The sequence below is a fragment of the Ostrea edulis genome, chromosome 2, assembly GCF_947568905.1.
Source record: "Ostrea edulis chromosome 2, xbOstEdul1.1, whole genome shotgun sequence".
NCBI lineage: Eukaryota > Metazoa > Mollusca > Bivalvia > Ostreida > Ostreidae > Ostrea > Ostrea edulis.
The window spans coordinates 15,408,016-15,414,264 of record NC_079165.1 but is presented as its reverse complement, the minus strand read 5'-3'; positions in this window follow the sequence as shown (position 1 = coordinate 15,414,264).

The window sequence follows — 6,249 nt, the reverse complement described above, 5'->3', positions numbered from 1 at the left end:
AAATGAGAAGAATCCATACTTCTGCATTAATTTTGGGAAATGCATTCTTATTATAAGTTTCAGATGTTTAAACTACACGTTGTGTCTTTAACTTTGTTAAGGAACTTCACAAATGCATGTTGATTTTGTCATACGTAATTGTTTATTTGAGTGAAATATATCGCATTATTGTAATAATATCTTTGCTCCTCACGAAAATGTTAACAGCTGTGAAGGAGAAACTTCAAACTTACTGTGCGACTACAAATGCCAGAAGTGGTGTTAATCGAATGTGCATTCTAAAAAATTCTGAAGAACTTTTAGTAAACTTGAAATCACAGAATTTTTCCCAATTCAATAGCATTAAAACCTATTACTTTTCAACACTATACACGATCATTCCTTATGATAAATTAAAAACTAGACTTTTTGACATCATAGACAGTTGCTTCTGCAACAAAAACGGAAAACGGAAATATTCATATCTAGTGATCAGTCATTCAAAAACTTACTTTGTAAAACACCACTCTGATTCCACTCACAAATACTCTGAAGTTGAAATAAAAAATATGCTAGAGTTCCTCATTGACAATATCTTCGTGGTCTTTGGTGATCAGGTCTTCCAACAGTCTGTTGGAATTCCCATGGACACGAACTGTGCTCCTTTGTTAGCTGACCTGTTTTTACATTCATATGAAGCAGAATTTATTCAAAAACTTCTACGCGAGAAGAAAAAATCTCTCGCTGCATGTGACCTTCAATTCGACATTTAGATATATCGATGACGTTTTGTCTATTAACAATGATAGCTTTCATTCATATGTCGATTTGATATATCCCTGTGAGCTCGAAATAAAGGACACCTCAGAGTCGTCCACTTCTGCTTCATACTTAGATATTTTATTGAAAGTAGACATTAACGGCAAACTGACAACTCAACTGTATGACAAACGGGATGATTTCAGCTTCTCCATCGTCAACTTCCCACATTTAAGTAGCAATATTCCATTATCACCTGGATATGGTGTTCATATATCTCAACTGATTCGATATGGAAGAGCTTGTTCTGGGTATAGTCAGTTTTTAAATCGAGGTAAGCTACTGACAAACAAGTTGATGGTACAGGGATTTCAACAGTCTCGATTGAAGTCAACATTTCGCAAATTCTATGGTCGTTATAACGATCTAGTTCGCCAATACAACCTCGCATTGGGTCAAATGCTGTCTGACGTGTTTCATACCGATTGTTAAGCCGTTCTTGGCACACTGATTTGACTGCGGATAACACCGTTTACCTGATCAGGATATGGGGCTCACGGCGGGTGTGACCGGTCAACAGGGGATGCTTACTCCTCCTAGGCACCTGATCCCACCTCTGGTGTGTCCAGGGGTCCGTGTTTGCCCAACTATCTATTTTGTATTGCTTGTAGGAGTTATGAGATCGATCACTGTTCGTTATCTTCACCTTGCATGAGTATAAACTTACAACTGAGCCGTTGTTTCACCTGAGCTGAAACCTCAAGTGAGCTTTTCTGATTGCCTATTATCCGTCGTTTGTCCGTCCGTCTGTAAACCTTTTTACATTTTTGACTTCGTCTTCAGCACTACTAAACCAATTTCAACCACACTTGGCCTAAAGCATGCTTGGATAAAGGGCTTTCAATTTTGTTCAAATGAAGGGCTATGTCTCCTTCAAAGGGGATATAATCACAAAAATGCAAAAATAGAGTGGGTCATTTAAAAATCTTCTAAAGAACCAATGAGCCGTAAAAGCTGAGATTTACATGAAATCTTCCTAAAATAGTGCAGATTTCAGTTTGTTAAAATCATGGCCCCCGGAGAAATGATGGGGTCACAATAGGGAAGCAAAGTTTTGCATTCAAATATATAGGAAAAATCTTTAAAAATCTTCTTCTCAAGAACCACTGAGCCAGAAAAGCTGACATTTGCATGAAAGCTCCCTGGCATAATGCAGATTCAAGTTTGTGAAAATCATGGCCCCCGGGGGTATGATGGGCAACAATAGGGGAACACAGTTTTACATACAAATATATAGGGAAAATCTTTAAAAATCTTCTCAAGAACCACTGAGCCAGAACATTTTATATTTACATGAAAGTTTCGTGACATAGTGCAGATTCAAGTTTGTGGAACTCTTGGTCCCCGAGGTTAGGATGGGACCACAATAGGGGAGAAAAGTTTTACATACAAATATATTAGAAAAATCATTAGAAATCTTCCTCTGAATAATCGCAGGGCTAGAAAAGGTTATATTTACATGAAAGCTTCCTGACACAGTGCTGATTCAAGTTTGTTAAAAGCATGGCCTCCAGGGGTAGGATAGGGCCACAACTGGGGATCAAAGTTTTACATACTTATACATGTATATAGAGAAAATCTTTTAAAATCTTCTTTGCAATAACCATTGGGTCAAAGAAGTTTACATCTACATGAAAGTTTTCTGACAGAGTGGAGATTAAATTTTGTAAAAAGCATTGGCCCCTGGGGGTAGGATGTCCCATCCTACCCCACAATAGAGGATGAAAGTTTTACATACTAACATAAATATTTCAAAATTTTAATGAAATTTACATGAAAGCTTCCTGACACAGTGCGAATTCAATTTTGTAAAACTTAAGTTCCCCGGGGGTAGTTGACTCAGGTGAGAAATGTGGCCATGGTCCTCTTGTTGAATCTATTTTACAGAGAATTATGATTGAAAAATATTTTTTAATTCTTTTTTACGTTTCGGGACGAGATCAATAGCTCAATGTTTAACAAAATAATAAATTCACATAATTTTCATCGAGACCCCCCCCAAACGGGTTAGAATAGGTCCTCAGTAACCCCTTGCTTGTCGTAAGAGGCGACTAAATGGGGCGGTCCTTCGGATGAGACCGCGAAAACCGAGGTCCTGTGTCACAGCGGGTTTGGCACGATAAAGATCCCCCCCCCCCTGCTCAATGGACATAAGCGCCGAGCATAGGCCTAAATTTTGCAGCCCTTCACCGGCAATGGTGACGTCTCCATATGAGTGAAATATTCTCGAGAGAGACATAAAACAATATTTCATCAGTCAATCCTCCTACATGAATTTTGTGTTTCATCTGAAATCGATCTTTTGATTTTACCCCTGATACTATATCTACAATATACATTGATTGTTTCTATGTACTTTAGCTTATAACGTGGGCATAGGCCTGAACTTTACTTCTTTCTGCCCTATGTTTGCCCCTCGTGAAAACAGTAACACCTGTGAAGAAGAAAATTCAAACATACTGGGCGACTACATATGCCAGAAGTGTTGTAAATTTAATAAGAATTCTGAAAACATTCTAAAGAACTCTTAGTAAACTAAGGCCACAATAGGTCACCTGAGTTGACCTATAGCAATTGGTTTTCGTCCGTCGTCATGCATTAACAACTGAACATTTTCAACTTCTTGATAACTATTATTCCAATTCTTTTCAAATTTGGTATGAAGCATCTTTGGGACCAAGGGGACATAAATTGTACATTTCAGGAGTCCTGCACCCCTGGGGACCTAGGGGCGGAACAAAACTGTCCAAAAGCTACCAATTTTCAAAACGTTTCTTCTCAAGAACCACACACATGAAAAGCGAAGATAACGAACAGTGATCACATGGTGATTTACAGAAGGAAGTCTTCTACCAAAATAGTACATTTCATAAACCCCGGAGTATTGGTTCTGACTCCAATGTGGGACCAAACTTACTATATGGTGTTGATGTGTAAAACACTTGAATAACATCTTCTTTAGTGCTATTGATACTATATTGAAATTAAATAGATATTTAGAAAAAACAGGTAGTTTTTTTTATACTAAAACTGTAAATTTGATGATCCCTGAGGTGGGGATTTTGGTATTAATGTGGGGCCAAAATGGTCAGTTATTAAATGTGCACACAATAGAAAATTTAACTTTTTGTTGATAATTATCATTTCAATTCTTTTCAAATTTGGTAGGGAGGTCTTTGGAACAAGCTGGACATAAATGGTAAGTTTCAGGTTTCCTGCATCCATGAGGCCTTAGGCATGGGACAAAAATGCACAAACTTGAAAAATTTTCAAAAAGAAAATTCTCTAGAACTGCACATGTGAAAGACAAACTAAATGCATAATGATGTAGAGCAGGAAGTTCCCTTTCATAATTGTAAATTTCATGACCCCCGAGGTAGGGGTTCTGACCCCAGATCAGGACCAAACTTACTATATCATGTATATGTGTAAACACTTAAAGAGACACTACAGCTCATTTTGCGCAAAAATCATGAAATGACAATTTTCTCAGGGCTTTCTCAATTTTTGTTGCATTGTTGAATGTATGAACTTTGCGAAAATAACACCTATCTAAAGTTAAAAATTCTTGTTTTAACATAAAAATTAATACTTTTTGATGGCCTATACAAAAAATATCGAGTCTCCTCCTTCGGTCTTCAGACGTATGCGCATAGACAGTAAACAGTGCAGCATGTCATCCAGTGAGAGAAAGTGTAGTGGATAGATCCAGAATTTTGAAAGATTCTGTGAGAAAAGAGGTAAAAATAAAATGAGATAAAACTCATACCTGAAATTAAATTGACCTTCGGATCAGTATGACCGTTGGAAAACAAAGATCTAGGAGAAACGATTGTAACTCAGTGGTGGATCTAGGATTTCCGAAGGGGGATGTGAAAGTCCAATATCAACCAAAGTAATCGGCCATTCTGGGTGCAAAATTTGTAGTTTCACTCACAATTTGTGGCGAAAAAAGGGAGGGGGCCTGGCCCTCTTAAATCTGCCACTGGGACTAGCCGCGAAGACACTGCTTTAAAAGTAAGCGTACATGTTATTTTTATCTGAACACGACAAGTGTTAACTAGTCGTAAAAAACATCGGTCAATAGCAACATGGGAGTGTTTCTGTTGAAATAATGATTTATATAATTATTTACTTATTATAATGAGCAGGGAATAATCTTATATTTGAAAGGTGAGTGTGGACCCCCTTGAAGGGGAATTTAGATAATTTCTTACACAACACCTTCGCTGTCATTCAAAACCACGTGATGTAAATAACCATTCAAAAGTCCGAGTCAGCATAAAGAAACCTTTGAATTCCGGATGATCTTCAAAGCGCAGTTTAGAGCAAATTGATGCATTCAATTGTTCAAAATTGTCAGTATCGATATGATTTTTATCATTTTATTAATACATGTTTTTAAAACACTTTATTAAAATGTGGAAAATGAGCTGTAGTGTATCTTTAAATAATATCTTCTTTAGTGCTATTGATACTAATTTGAAACCATTGAATGGATATTTAGACAAAGCACAGAGCCCTTGACCAAAATTGTAAATTTGATGATCCCAGGAGTAGGGGTTTTGTTATCAGGGTGGGGCCAAAATGGTCAGTTATTAAATGTATGAACAATAGAAATGTTTAACGTCTTGATAACTATTATTCCAATTCTTTTCAAATTTTGTATTAAACATCTTTAGAACAAGGAGGACATATATCGTAAATTTCAGAATCCCTGCACCCTTTGGTCTTAGAGGCGGGGCAAAAACTGCCCAAAATTTACCAATGTTCATGTTTAAGAGAAACTAAGTGCATAGTAATGTAGAGCAGAAGGCCTCTAGCAAAATTATAAATGTCATGATCCCCGGGGTTGGGGTTCTGTCCAAAGGACAGGGCCAAACTTACCATATAGTGTTTATATATAAAACACTTAAATGATATCTCCTTTAGTTTTATTGATACTAATCTGAAACTAAATGGATATTTAGAAAGAGCAGGTAGTCCTTTACCAATATTGTAAATTTGATGATCCCAAGAGTAGGGGTTCTGATTCCAGAGTAGGGTCAAACTTAGTATATAGTATTTATATGTAAATTTGCTGATACTATATACAATTTAAATGCATACTTAAGAATAGCAGAAAAGGATGTACAAAAAAGTGAATTTCACAACCCAACGTTTTGACTATAGGATGAGTCCAAATAAGTCATATCTTTTAAAGTTTTAATGCACTGAATCGAAAGGTAAGTTCTGATTGGTCAATAATAAAATTAAAGTCTGAATTGACACATGTTATCTAATCCATAAATACATATGTAGAAGAAATAACTCGCAGGAATATTACTTCAAGATGGTATTAAAGACTAGTGGTTACGTATATGAGCCATGTTTGTTTTTATAGTTCAAATATTCCTATCATTATTTCAGAACCAATAAGAATGACATTATAAACTTATAAATATTTATTAC